This window comes from Amblyomma americanum, chromosome 2 (assembly GCF_052857255.1).
Source record: "Amblyomma americanum isolate KBUSLIRL-KWMA chromosome 2, ASM5285725v1, whole genome shotgun sequence".
Classification (NCBI taxonomy): Eukaryota; Metazoa; Arthropoda; class Arachnida; order Ixodida; family Ixodidae; genus Amblyomma; species Amblyomma americanum.
In genome coordinates this window covers 76,908,977-76,924,117 of record NC_135498.1, presented here as the reverse complement: position 1 = coordinate 76,924,117, position 15,141 = coordinate 76,908,977, and positions in this window count along the sequence as shown.

Here is a 15,141-nt window from a genome sequence, read left to right as displayed (position 1 = left end):
AGGGTAACAGCGATTCAAACGCATTTGCAAAGGATCTGCAAATTGTTTTGACAGGGTGCCTCATTATGCTCTCTTTTATACCACGTTAGGGCGATATATGCTATGATACAGGGTTCGTCAAGGCGTACGAGTGTTGCATAGTGAATAAGAAGCCAGGTGTGCTCTCACTAAGCTTCAATAAACATTGAGCTGCGGGAGAGACCAGCCCGAAGAGACTTAGCTGCGGGCTGGCCCCTACTCGGTCTCTGCCGTGAATTATTTCATGCAAATGTGATCAGAAATGTGATTACCAGGTAGCGGTAGGCCCTACTAGCTTACACCGACGATGATGCATTTTAATGCAGAAATGTACTCCCCGACTTAGACGCCAGGTTTTCGCGGACCAAATTTTGCGCCCTCACTCCTCGGAAACACTTTTTCGCCCTCTCTCGGCAGAATCTACCTGAATATATAATCCAGGTCCCAGTTCACCTGTGAAGACCGCCGGCGTCTCTATAGGCGTATATCGTGCACATGGGCACACGTAGCATACACTGCATACACGGCCGCGTTGGCAGGAAGCCATGTTATCCGTACTACCCGAGTGCGGAGCTCTTTCCTCTTAACGGTTGCGCAACTTACCATAGAGAGAGAGAGAGAGAGAGTGAGCGTTTACAATCAATGAGTAAGGGTTGGAGGGAGGCCTCCAGAGGGTAGAGCCCTTAGTCCAGTGCCCCATTTGGCGCGGCTATTTGGCGTAGCGCTACGATGGAGCAACTACTGGCAGATTAATTGCAAGGCTATCTCCACCTGTAGCTTACTGCAAACTCAACCCCTTAGGTCCGCTAGCCAATTGCTGCACAGTTTTACAGGCGCTGAACTGCTGTGACGTAGATTATACCCCCGGTGTCTTTTCTTTTGTTAATGTCTGCTGGCAAGGTGACATCAGGTGCTGCGAATTTCTGCTGTGCGCTTCTTCTTTAACAACTGGGTTCAATTAGCCACGAATACAAGGGTGTATGTGGCGCTGTTTTCCTAAGCTACTATAGAGATCATTTGCCCGGATGGCCACGCCGGAATGGTCGGGATGGTTCAAAAGGAATGATTAGTTGAAAAAGGATTGCTTGTAATCTGACGGCGCAGCACATTAAATGAAAAAAAAAAAACAGTCTGCAGTCTTGTCGTCGAGAGAAGGTGTGAGCATGATATGCACTGCGTGAAACGTGCGTAGCGCATTCTAGGACTGCTCACAGGTGGTGGTAGCAGCAATCGGGTACAGGTCAGGTTTACTGGCCTGGTCTACCTGCCCGGCCGGCCGCCCCCCCCCCCCCCCCCCCCCCCCCCGCTTATGTTATTCAAGGGAAGCAGCTTGCATGGTCTCCCCGGCTCCTTTCGCAGCTTAATGACACTCCGCAATGAGCCACATTTATTAGCTGAACAGCGTACTTGCCTGCCTTTGTCGCTTTTGTTGATTTACGTGCCAGCGCGTTCAGACGCTTATGCTTCTTGATGGGCATGGTGCTCAGCATCCTTTGCTGCTTTCGCTGTTTAGAGAGTCACAGAGCCACAGCGATCGCCCGCTCTTCAGAAGCCTCAGCGACGCATTTGGCTGCTTTCGAACCTTTGCCTGCGGCTACATAAAGGCGCTGTTGGCGATATATGCGACCCTTCAACCTCTTTACTCAACTACCTCAACTGCGCGGCCATGCTGGAAGCCTGGAAACGAGCAGTCACAAGAGCAGAACTAACGGATGAAAGACGAGAATTACGGCGATTTACAACACGTACCTCGAGAGGCTCACTCACTTAGTCTCACTTACTTCCTGTCAAAGGATGTGTTAAGCCCGGGCTGACGCTGACATTCACTTTGACCATACTTTTCCGACAAATGCAAAGAATTTGCTTGCCGTTGTGTTAAATGGCCTCCTAGACGAAAATCTAAAAATTTCCGAGACATGCAGTTGCATTTATTCCTATGCATCTTGCTTGGAGTAATTTCGTTCGAATCCCAGATTTTACGTCAGTATTCGTGACTGAATTCTTGGCATTGGTTTGCCCCTGCGCAGGATTTTCTGTAATGTAACTCAAATAATTTTAGTCGCTGACTGCCTCAACATCTTGACAGTGCTCGAAAGTTCGAGGAATGCCCCCCCCCCCCCCCCCGATTCTTTGCTTTTACCTCCCTCCCAATGTATGCACAAGAACTGCGGTTCATTATTATTTAATACAAGAAGTTCGGAGTTCATTCAAGCGCGGTGGCCGATTTCTTAGCAAGTTCAGTTCTTAATGGAATTTTTGCATCATTCATACTAAACCTTATCCTGCTGACAGTGGTCCGTTTCGAACGTCACCAACATATTCACTACCTGAGCCATAAGCCGGTCCTTGCTGCAGCGGAATGCAAGAATTTAGCATTCCCATGGTGTGCTCGTGTTCTGTGTTTCGAAATTTCATTCAAAATTCTCCATTTCTTCTTCCAAATCTCATCCGTAACACGTTGCAGTCTCTTGCGGTATTATTGCAATCTTTACCCACCTTCTCCACTCATACAGCTATCCAGTGCCGTAAGGCCTAACAGGGCACCTGTATTAGATCTCCTGTTTGGATCGGCACCAAGCCCCGGCCAAGCACCCTCCGTGAGTGTCCGCTGTTTTAACGGAGGCCAACAACAGCAGTGTGAACATGCTGCGGAGAGCCTCTGTTCTTGTGCGTAAACGTGTATAATAGACATCTTTAGCATACCGTGTACCGTGTTACCGTTGCCGAAGCATCGGAAGTCCGCCCACCGCCAGTGCACACTAGCTGATTGGTCCCGATGCGGCAGGCGCGCGCTCAGCTGCCGGGCGCCATCTGGTGCCATCCAGGTGATCTGCGCATGCCCACTGACGGCGCGCAGGCACCCGGTACTCCGGTAACGGTAACTCGGCACATGGTATGCTAAAGGTGTCTATATCACGTTAGAAAAAAAGAAGCCAGAAAGTTGTGGTGATTACCGAGTGTATGGCATCGGAAAATGAAGATGATCTGTGTGAGCCGGTACTAGTTTAAATCTTTTTTTTCCTGTCTCTCATCCGCACTGAAAACTTCTGAACTTATCGGACAAATTCGGCATCATGTTCCTTTTCAGATTCGGCTTTATGTTCTCTTTTAGGTTCAAATGATGTTCGCCAGAATTCAGCGAAAATCGAAGCTAAAAGCATTTGATGCTTGAAGGTTACGACGAAACTATTGAAAATGCGTTCTCTGGGAAATGTTGATTTCCTCTGGAATATAATTTTGTGTTTCCCTGTGGAGATGTTCATGCTGTATTAATCTCATTTGAATACTCTTCCTTGTCTGTGTTGATGTTATCTTTCTCGCATATATATATATATATATATATATATATATATATATATATATATATATATATATATATATATATATATATATATATATATATATATATATATATATATATATATATATATATATATATATATATATATATATATATTGTCCGTCCCTACTGAAATCCCCTGCGGGATTGCAGTATTTATGTGTAAGAGTAAAAAAAAAATCATTATTCGACACTGGCATAATTCAACCTCGTGATTTAGTCCTGTCGGAACAATGTGTATTAAGTAAAGCCCGGTCAGGTTTCTCTAATTCATACTCCTCACATGTCGGACAAATTGTCCACCGCCTTGAGTTCGAGTGACCTATATTAGGCTGTGATTAAGTAAATAAATAAATAGCCTACGGCCCTCACTCTCACAAAGGCTTTCCTTTCAACTTATATACGCAGTGTTCGTTTCCGTCAAGTAGGAAGTTAAGATGGCGCACGTTTTTGGCTAAATCGCACATCTTGTGATGACCAATATGTGAAGGTAAGAAGCTCTCACAAGGCGCACCCCCATAGAAGCGGGATCGGCTCGCCAGTAAGCCTAAGAGACAGAAACCCCTTAGTGAAAAGCAGAGATTTTAGACGGTATGAAAAATTTGCTAACAAACTGCACTGCGTGGAGAAAGGAATTGAGGACAGAAAGATGGAAGGAGAGAGGCGCTGAAAATTATAATGTAAAGAAGTAAAAGAAAAAAAGAAAAACAATGAAAATAACAAAAATAGATGGGCATTAAATTTGGGATGAGGTGCATTAACGAGGAATGCTACAAGATATTCAATGGTGAACACTAAACAAGGACCATGAAGTACGCACTGTTCTACAGGAGGACAGAAAGGCCTAGACTATGTGCCACGTTCCTTGCCTCCAGATGAGACATTCGTCAAGCTAAAAGAGGTTTAATACTATCCAGTCCTCAAGTAAGCACTGCTTGTGTTTTCACCAGTTGAGCCGCAACTGTGTGCTTCTCGCGTGTATGCTTTCTTGGACGCGTTTTTCGAAGACCAGAAAAAAAAAATCGGGCAGGCTGGTGGCTTAACTGGATGCCCGGTTTCGGAGTCAAAGGTAATGAGGCGGCTCGGCTTTCGAGCCGACTGGTGGCACGAACACTTTTTTTCCCCCTTTTGGCCTTCCCTCCTATGCTGTTCGAATCTGAAGTGTAAATTGCGTCGCCCATTTTTCAGACGCTTAGGATATGATAATTTGGGCTCTTTAAACCTGACTGACATATTTTTTCCTGGATTTCGAACTTTTGGCTATGTGCCAGGAAATGTCGAATACCGGGATAAAAGCATGAAATTTCTGAACCGCAGAGGAAGATTAGAACCACATCTTCGCTCAAATAAGTGCGAATGTGTGTTAATTACGCCGTCACAAATTCGAAGTGTAGTGGACCTACGGGTCCTCCTGTATTCGCATAGACGTCAGAGATAGGAGACGGGCATCAGGATGAAAGATTCCTACAATGAGACATCGAGCGGCTGAACGTGAGCGAACAGCAGCTCGTGAATGAGGTGCAATGATGGTGGTGTCTTCATCTATGAAGAAGTTCCAACACTAAGTGCTCAAAAGTGCTTTAGAGATTGCTGAAAGCCCCGCCGCGGTGGCTCAGTGGTTAGGGCGCTCGACTACTGATCCGGAGTTCCCGGGTTCGAACCCGACCGCGGCGGCTGCGTTTTTATGGAGGAAAAACGCTAAGGCGCCCGTGTGCTGTGCGATGTCAGTGCACGTTAAAGATCCCCAGGTGGTCGAAATTATTCCGGAGCCCTCCACTACGGACCTATTCGTTCCTATCTTCTTTCACTCTCTTCTTTATCCCTTCCCTTACGGCGCGGTTCAGGTGTCCAAAGATATATGAGACAGATACTGCGCCATTTCCTTTCCTCAAAAACCAATTATTATTATTATTATTGCTGAAATGCATACGCATCTTTTTGATTTTATTCACCGCCACCGTGATGCGAATTTGCACTGAATCTCAGACCCGCCGCGGTGGCTCACTCGTTAGGACGCTCGGCTACTGATCCGGAGTGCCGGGTTCGAACCCGACCGCGGCGACCGCGTTTCGATGGAGGCGAAACGCTAAGGCGCCTGTGTGATGTGCGATGTCAGTTGGCGTAAAGGATCCCCAGGTGGTCGAAATTAATCCGGAGACCTCCACTACGGCACCTCTTCCTTTCTTCTCTCAGTCCCTTCTTTATCCGTTCCCTTAAGGCGCGGTTCAGGCGTCCGCCGAAATGTGAGAGAGATACTGCGATATTTCCTTTCCCTACAAACCAATTTTCCACTGAATCTCACGTTTTCGAGAGGTTCTGAAGAGGGAGGTGATGCGACTTTGACTGCAGCCACGAGGTTGCAGCACAGTTTCTAAAATTAGATGGGAAAGAGTCTTCTAAACTCTTGCATGGTGGACGCGCCTGTAATTCCGCTGTGCAGTATATTGTACAAATTTCCTATTGCCGTGTTTCAGGAGTTTATCAAGAGAAGGGTGCATTATATTCGCGAATTCTGCTCGGAAGTTTTCGGAAAGGTGAGACTCGCCGAACAGAAGCCAAGAAGAAATAAAAGACCGAATGGGCACGCGTCAGATATTACATGCGGTACGGCGGGCCAATAGAGAAACTACCCCGGAGAACTTGGTTAACCGCGGCAGTGCATGCTTCGTACTCTTGCATCCAGCGTTGCCTGCACCCGTGTGCCTCAAAGCTATCTTGGCAGGCTGGTGCGCTGCGTGGGGTTCCACGAAACGAAGCTGTACAAGAGCTCGGAGAGATGTCGTAGTGGAGGGCACCGGGTTCATTTCGACGACATGGGGCTCTTTACCACGCACCGAAATCGCACAGCACGCGAGTGTTTTTGCATCTACTCAGCGAAAGCGGTCAATGCTGCCTGTTTCGATCGCGTGACGGTGGACTCAAAAGCCAAATGCACAAAGCACTTAGCCACCATCACGGATTCAAAGGTGCACCACTCTAAACACGAATACGCCTACATGGGAGTAAAGAAGGAGTAAGCTGTCCTCTCGCGCACTCCCTTTGATACAACAGAGTTCTCTAGAAGAGAGTTTACCCCCTTTTAACGCGATAAGGATAAAAGCCCCTTGTTCAGAAAATTCGGTGTCGGCGTTGTCAGCGTCGGCGTTGTGAGCGAAAAATCACGCGCATGGCTCTGTCAGGTGGTCCCCAGAGAGCAACAAAGGAGACAGGTGGGCCACCTAGGTCACGTGACCTTGGGGCGTCATCACAAACTGGCCAGCGGATACAGAGCAAACTCCCCACCGGGGCAGGTGGCAGTTAATGATTGGTCGCTCGGGACGAGCAATCGGGGCCGCACAAGGCCCACCGCTGGGAGCACCTGCCCTCTGAAGGCAGTGGCGCATCTCTTAATCACTGCACCAAAGCGCCAGGAAGGGTATGATGACTCCCAGGTATCTATGAATGTAGAGAATGACCTTATGCACATATGTACGTGAACCCAATACGCTGTCGCGTCATACCTTTAAGGCGGAGGGAGCTTATGTGTCCTCTCCAATTTTTTTACTCCTTTCTGTTTAGAGTGACATGTAACCTTGAAGAGCGCGGCCGTTCTCCTCCTACACCCTGCGTCTCTCGAAAGGTGCCATGCGGTACGGGAGTTGGGAGTTGCCAGCAACTTCGGCGACATCACCGCTGGTAAAAAGAAAAGAGGCTCTTTTTAGATGTGCGAAAAAAGGAATAATAGCCTGCGTTCGAAACACTTCAAGAATACTTGACCTATCTGACGTCGCGTGCTATCATGTACAGGGGTGGACAGAAGTAAACGGAGCATGCTATGGCTTTACAACCCTAGCCATGCGCGGCCTAAAGGAAATTGAGCGGCATGGCATTTGCAGGCTGTAATCCGCGGCGCGGTTTCTTACGGACTGACAATGTTTCTTGACTTTTACAAAGACAGGCGTGATAGCACTTAGAACAGAAAATCTGCGTTCACTTATGTCCGCGCGTGTGTACAAAAAATAATGTCGCTAGAAACCAAACTATAGAGAGGAGCTTTGCTTGTGACTTGAGGTTCGCACTAGTCACGGAGGCGTTAGTGCGGTCATCGACCTACGTGAAGGCGCCGGTCGAGTCGCGGATATAGTGGCTCTGCATCCGGTCGCCGCAAGTGGCGTGCTCGCACGCTCCTTCGGCGCACCTGCCAGTCACGCTGGAGAGACGGCAGAACCCTCGGCAATAGGCCCAGTGATGGTGACCGCCAACCGCAGGTGCCGAGGGAATAGCCTCGAGAGGGCGCTGCCTGGTCGCTATAGGTAAAAGTGGCCTGCATGTCGCAAGCATACAGGGCCCGACCGGCACCCAATCGAGCGCTCGTGCCGTGTTGTGGTCCTCTTTCTGATATTACGATGCTCCCTTCCAACAATTTTGTATTAGTACTTGTGCTCACTTTTACATATCTTATTTGCAACCGCCGCCCCTCTCGAATGCCCTTGGCCTAGGATGTATCAATAAATGAATGAATGAATGAATGAATGAATGAATGAATGAATGAATGAATGAATGAATGAATGAATGAATGAATGAATGAATGAATGAAATTTCCGTGGTATTTCTAACGAATTCAGAAAAGTCGCAGAAGAAGGCACAGAATATAGACAGGCGCTGCTGTAAAATGAGAGCATGTCAGAAGCCAAGTGCGCTTGATCCTCGCCAGACCCATCGCACATTATAACAGATTTATCTTTTAAGGCGTTCGTAAAAAAACTCGTCAGTTCTACAGCCTAACTTGTATTGGAGGTCAAAACCCTGCGTTCCCATCGCCTTTTCAAGAATAGGGGGCGTTGTCATCAGCCTTCCTTTCAAGTTGGTTGATTTGTCTAAATATTGGCTTCCTGCTCCAGGCGGCCAAATATCTCTCCATTTCCCGCGGTCACCCGTAATATTATCTGTGATTTTGATTTAAATACGTATTATGATCCGCATTTATTTAACTAAACATGCTCTATAAGGAATTGTTGCATGTTTCGGAAGGTATAACCACCTGTAGCACACAGAAAACGGACATGTGGCGCAGGAAATATATGAACCTCCCACCGCGAAAATTTTGCGTAAGATCATGGAACGTTCAGACATCAGATATTTATTTTCTGTAACGCTGAAAAACCGAAATTTTGATCAGGCGTGAAGCGGATGTGATCGTTTGTGCCGAGGAAGGCGGCATGAAAAGTGATTAGAGACTTTTGTGCAGCCAGTCAAAGCGGAAGAGCCAGGAGGACCTCTATGATTTTTTTTTCTGAGTTGACATTTAACCCCCCTGGGGTGGTTTTAATTAAGCCGGAGCCCCCCACTACTACGTCTCCATCAGCTGATGTGCAGCCTTGAGACGGTAAAGCCGCACCCCTTCGGCTTTGCATGAACCTTCAGAGTTGAGTATATACCGTTTTTTAGGCTAACTTTAGAATGTTTTAGTAATCGCGTAAAAAAATATACACACAAAACCGAGTATAAGCGACATATACATGCAAAATGTGCGCTGGTCGGTATAATGGAGCACAGTGACACTCACTGACAACGAAACAGTACACTCTCGTTAATTCCAACACTTGATTCATGCATATGAAGTAGCGTTGTGTTACCATCAACCTTAACTGTGACAGAAATGTTATCTTTAATTCTAACTCATTCCACACGCCATTTGCTTCAAACGTTTCATCCTTGTTTTTCATGCGTAGAAACACAGAAAACCCGGGAAGTCAATGCCGACTTCTAAACTCATCATTCACACATTTTACAGCGCGATCTGCAAGACAGACTCTCCTGGGAAAGAGACGTCAGCGTGGGATTCGTATGACGTCGTAACCTATTAGTCCTAGGTTCATCTGCTTCCCATATACAATGCTTGGTGACATGCTTTTGCGAAAAAAAAATTCTTCAGACCATCCGTAAACAGTTTATAGACAACCTGTGGACTGCCTTTTGAAAATTTTGTGAGGACAAGTGGGCCAAAGGCATAAGGGGCATGTCAACCGGCAAGCTTACGAGATGCAAGTACTCGGTGGACGGAGTTTAGTCTCCCGTTTTTGCACGATCAGAGGTCGTCACTCCTCCGACGGCCCCACCGCCGACGTACGCGGGAATTCACCAGGGGGCGGAGCTTCCTGACCACCGAAGCGACGCTGCTGACTGAACGCGGCCGTGGTAGCTGCGTGACGCCTGAAAGAATCCATCCAATAACCATCACTGAACAGAATTACGCAAAAGCGTGCGACGAAGAGTGCGCAAGCATGAAAACGTTGCCGCGAAGGACTCGCCAACTTTCGCGCGTGATTGTGAGTTCTCTGTTGCGTGCGGAGGTGTATCATTTGGCGCCGGTGTTCATGACGAGAGAATACAGTGATTTAGCGAATTTGTGTGCTCTCCTCAGAAAGTGTTTCAGGGCCCCTTTAAGGCAACCGACATGGAAGATGTCAGTGGCGGGGCGAATGTACGATGGCCAGGACGCACGGTGAGTGACCGATGCGCCAAGTGACCGATGTCAGTAATAAAATTTACTGACATCGGTCACTTGGCGCATCACACGATAAGGGCTGCTACAGTGGGAAAAAAACTTCTCGGAGTGGCCGACGTGGCAAGCAGGGTACCATGAAGAGGGCGGGTAGGCTTGGCGGTGGTCGTGGGCGGGCTTCTGTTCAATTTGAGAAGCGTTGAGACGACTGCAGCGCTAGTGCGCGGACACGAAGCCGAGGCGGGAAGAGCGTACGGGAGGGTGATCTAGAGGGGTTCTCAGAATAACTTCTCGCCGAAGGAGGGCAAAAAACGAAACCACCCATTTCTGTTCGCAGGGACCCCGCGAGAGAGGTCCGTAGTGAGAAAACAGCATCAGTGGGCGCGCGCTTGGGTAGCACAATCCTCACAAATGCTCCAAGACTTCCGCCAACGCCGTTCCGTCGGAGAAATGAACGCTCCAGAGTATCCCCTTCTCACGAGGCAGTTACCGAGCCGTCCACATAGACTATCAGTTCGAACTATGGTCCAAGTGTTAAACTTCCACTGCCAAGAAAGAACGAGGGAAAAAGAAACGAAAGGGAAGGAAACACGAAAGAAAAGAAAAAGTGTGAATGCGCGCGAACGGGGCAACGTGAGAAGAGGAAATGAACGAAGGTCGCTGGAGAATCTGTAGGCCGTATTGTTTCTTTTCTGCCGAGCATGACGGTGCAGGTGACAGAGCAGTTTTACAACTGGCTGTCCGAGCAGTCCTGCTAAGAAAGGAAAAGAGAGGGAGCGTTCGGCTAAGCATGACCGAGAACACTGAAAGGAAGCTGATACTTCAACCACTAGACTAATTAATGGTCGAGAACGAAGTCAAGATAAAAATTGTCTGAGAGAACGGAACGACAAAGAAAAGCGCACGCTAAACGAATACCTGCGTGGAAAAACAAAAAAGAGTCAATTCATATATCCTTATTCACGTCGAAAGTACGTAGTTTAGCTTGTTTAGCCTCTCGTCGCTTCAAACCTAAATGTACGACACTTGCGAGTTGCATCGCACGCGAATGAAGGGAACCGTTGCCTTGATGTATGTACTTACAAGCAAGCTATTACAAATCGTGCGCAGTAGCGCATGTGGCTATTTTTTTCCTAGTTTGCGTACACTGGAGCCAACGAAACGGCTAACACTGAAATTTATTCGAACTAGTTTAGCAGCCGAAAATACTCTGTTAAAGGCAGAGAAAAAAAGTAACAAGAAATCGCTAAGAAATCAAAAATGACTCTCAACACTTGAAGAATCCACCGAGAGAACCTTGCAGCCACGGGCACTACGCCTCCGGGGTGATATGTTCGGAAAGTGTCGCCTTAAGCAGAGCAGCCAACCTGACAGGATTTATGAACAGGCATCTGGGTCTTACTGCGCTGGAACATGAAGCATCAACGTTGATGGTGGCAGTTTTTCTGCCGTTTCGTAACTCATTCTTCAACTTTTCTGTTGAGAATGTTTCGCGTGCGATTCACAACTATATATACTAATTTGGTACAATATATATAACAGCAGCAACTCATCGCAACCTAATGCCTTTCGCTGATTTTGTTCAACCTCGACAGATTCATTTTCAGGATTTTTAAGCAGAATACAACAGTCCTTTTGAAACTGCCATATATGACAACAGGACAGGGTTCTTATTTTCAAATAGAGTTACAGGAATACTGCGCAACGCCTTCTTAATCCTGTATAAGGCGCCAAAAAGTCGGCGGACGTTAAGGAAGCGCTCATTCTAAAGCATTTAAACTTGCTAGCAATGATCACAGCTCATCAGCCATTGCCAATGTGCAAAGGATATGTTGGAGGAGGAATTTTTAACATTAATAGTTCGAAACTGAGATCAAATATTTTTCTTTTTTCTTTCTAGAACAGTGGTGCCCACTTTGTCATAACAGCTATGTTTTGAAACAAGTCTCCTTTCATGACTTCCGAGTTTTCTTATTACTAAAGAGAAAAGGAATCGTCTTTAACATTAGCACGATGTCCGACTCATCACGAGCTTTCCGGTATGCGCGTGAAATCATAGGTATATAGGTAGTTTATCTACTTAATATCGTAGTTTAATGCTCCGATCGTTGTATAAAACTCACAGTTAGTTTCTAACATAAGCGCATTTCTCAAGAATTTCATAGTTTACTCGCACAAAATTTCATGAAGAAGGTCGGTACTGAAGAGAGGACGCGGCCCGCTTTTTGCACCGTTTTTGTCTTCTTTTTCCTCCCAAGTGAGCTGTTAAAAAATTCTTACAGCAAGTGCCATATCAGCGTTTCTGCTTCATGTCGAGCTTCTTTACCGTGCCTTTGCACAGAGGTCATGCACAGAGGTCATGCGCAGAGGTCATGCAGGTACATGGGGGTCATTCCGATCTCCCATTGCAGCGAACCAGCTGAAAAACCACCTCCCCTCAACTCCAGCTTTTGTTTCCGCTTTCGCCTTGTTTTCGTGCGGCACAACTAACTCTACGATAATTATATGCCTACACACACGTACACACACTCGCATTTGCACACTGGTTCGCACGCACATACACACAGATGCAGGTATGTACTACTACGCCCGCACAAGGCCTAGCGGGAACAACGGAGTCATTTAACGTCCGAAGTAATGATCTGCAGCAGCGTTATATGACACCCCGGGGGGTTTTGTCGTATATAGATGTCCGCTTGGCGGCGGGCTCGTCGCATGTAGGGCGAGTGTCGGGGTCCCCTGCGCAGCACGCGTTCCCGGTCGCTGAAAGAGGCGAGGTCCACTTTTCACCAAAGTGACGGCCGACAGCGGTCGTGATGTTTGTCACTGGCTGTGCATCGCCCCTCGCTCGGCATCTGTAACTTGGTCAGCTTCATGCATGACTGGCTGGCCGACTGAATTAGGAGGTCCTGGCAATAGCCTGCTGCTGCTCAAAAACAGCGAACTGAAATATAGCCGATAAACAGAATTCAGCGAGAAACTTGAAGCAATGATAGGCGTAACAGCGCCGGTACACCTGAAATAGTCAACTAATGATCTGCGAAACGAAAGGGGAATTTTCCAGTTTCCCGAATCAGGGCCCAGCGAACCAGAATTACTAGCAGTAGGTATCACTTGAAATAATTCCTCATTCATTTTATCCCTTACCGTACGGCACGGTTCAGGTGTCCAACGATATATGAGACAGATACTGCGCCATTTCCTTTCCCCAAAAAACCAATTATTATTATTATTATCAAAAGCAAAGTGATGGGTCTTGAAGTGAGGAAAAATAAAGTAAGAAAAAGGAAAGTCAGGTAGGGTAGAAATAACGAAAAAAAGAAGGAAAGAAAAAATTAAGGAGGAAAGCGAGAAAGAAAGGAATGAAGGAATAATAATAATAATTGGTTTTTTGGGGAAAGGAAATGGCGCAGTATCTGTCTCATATATCGCTGGACACCTGAACCGCGCCGTAAGGGAAGGAATAAAGGAGGGACTGAAAGAAGAAAGGAATAGGTGCCGTAGTGGAGGGCTCCGGAATAATTTCGACCACCTGGGGATCTTTAACGTGCACTGACATCGCTCAGCACACGGGCGCCTTGGCGTTTTTCCTCCATAAAAACGCAGCCGCCGCGGTTGGGTTCGAACCCGGGAACTCCGGAATGAAGGAAGGAAAATAAAGATTAAAGGAATGATGGAAGCATGGAAGAATGGAGGAAAAAAGAAAAGGAACAGAACGATTACTACACATGGGCATTCACAACACTGTAGATGATAATACTCAAGGCCATTCGATATCACAGAGGATACGGCTGTCAGGAAGGAGGACAGGAAGGGACCTACTCGATAGACTAGGGCTCCCATGCATTTGGTCTACGGAGGACAGAGAGAACTTTGGAGATCAGCTCAGAAGCAAGATCGAGGTGCAGCCCATTCCGAGAAATATGCACCCCGAATATCATAAGAAAAGAAGAAAGGCTAGGACGAACGCCATCAGGAGAACATGGGTCGTGATGGAAGACGCAATTTACGTGGACGCGGCAGGACCGGTCAACAGGATATCAACGATAGTATGCACGGAAGCGCAAGGGAAATTAGTTAAAGGGGCATCAGTTCGATTCCAGAGAATCGCCCAGGCTGAGGAAGCGGCGATAGCTTTGGCGATGGTTTCCAGGAAGGTCTCGGGCGTAATTACAGACTCAGACTGCACGTTGTAGCTAAACAAGAGGAAGGATTGGCAAAGACGCAAACAGAATACTCGGAACTAATGAAGACACAGACTTTAAATCCACAGTCATATGGACTCCTGGACACTCTGGGGATGTTGGAAACGAAGGCGCTCACACCGCTGCCCGCGCGCTATTACCCCCCCCCCCCCCCCCCCCCGACGTTCGCAGGAACATAATTATTCTGAACCACTATTAAGCTACAGGAATTTACTCCAACATTTGAGATTAACGAGGAAGGTATACGCCGAACCGCACAAAAATCTTAACAGGGAGCAATGGGTCATTTTAAGGAAATTGCAATCGAACACTCATATAAACCCTGTGAAATTCGGCTACATGTTTCCAAATTCGTACGATCCGCATGGCGCCCTCTGCGGTGAAGTGGCCGACTTATGCCATATGGTATGGGCATGATACGCAGTGGCTTAACTCTGGTTAAGCCTGGATATACAAGCGAAAAGCTTCAGTTATGCTTGGTTCGACGTCATGGTTATACTTCGTAGCTTAGCTGGTATTGTATACATTGTTTGTCTGTAGGCGTAGACTTGGTTACTCAATGGCATATGTTTACTAGTTAGACACAGAAGCGACAGTATTAAACTTCTTTATTTATTATTGTTGGCCGCATTGTCTTGCAGTTTCTCTACAGCCATAAAGACAGCCCGGTGATCCGAATATTAGCAAGCGGCTGTCTCTATGATTTCGCTGTTGTGCAGCCAACTCCCAAGCGAGTGCTTCTGTATCGGACAAATTTAGTTTCTCAGCTTTTCTGCATGCGTGGTCTAGCAGCAGCCGCACTCTCCTTCCCTTCCATGTCGAGTGCGCACGCCTATTCTCTGGCAAGCGCATTATATAGGCTCCTTGCGCATGCACATGACGCACATGTGCAGTAGCGCGCGGCTGCGCCGAAAGGTCAAGAGACGGAGTCGGCGGCGGCGACGGCTGCGGCAGCGGCGAGGAGCGACCACCTGCGCGGCGCATGACGTCACTTGTTTTCGCGCATGCGCATAACTCACCAGTTCGCCTCACGCGAAGCTCGGCTCTGACCCGCGTAGTGAAGCTTTTCGCTTCAAAACCCAGCTATAACAAGA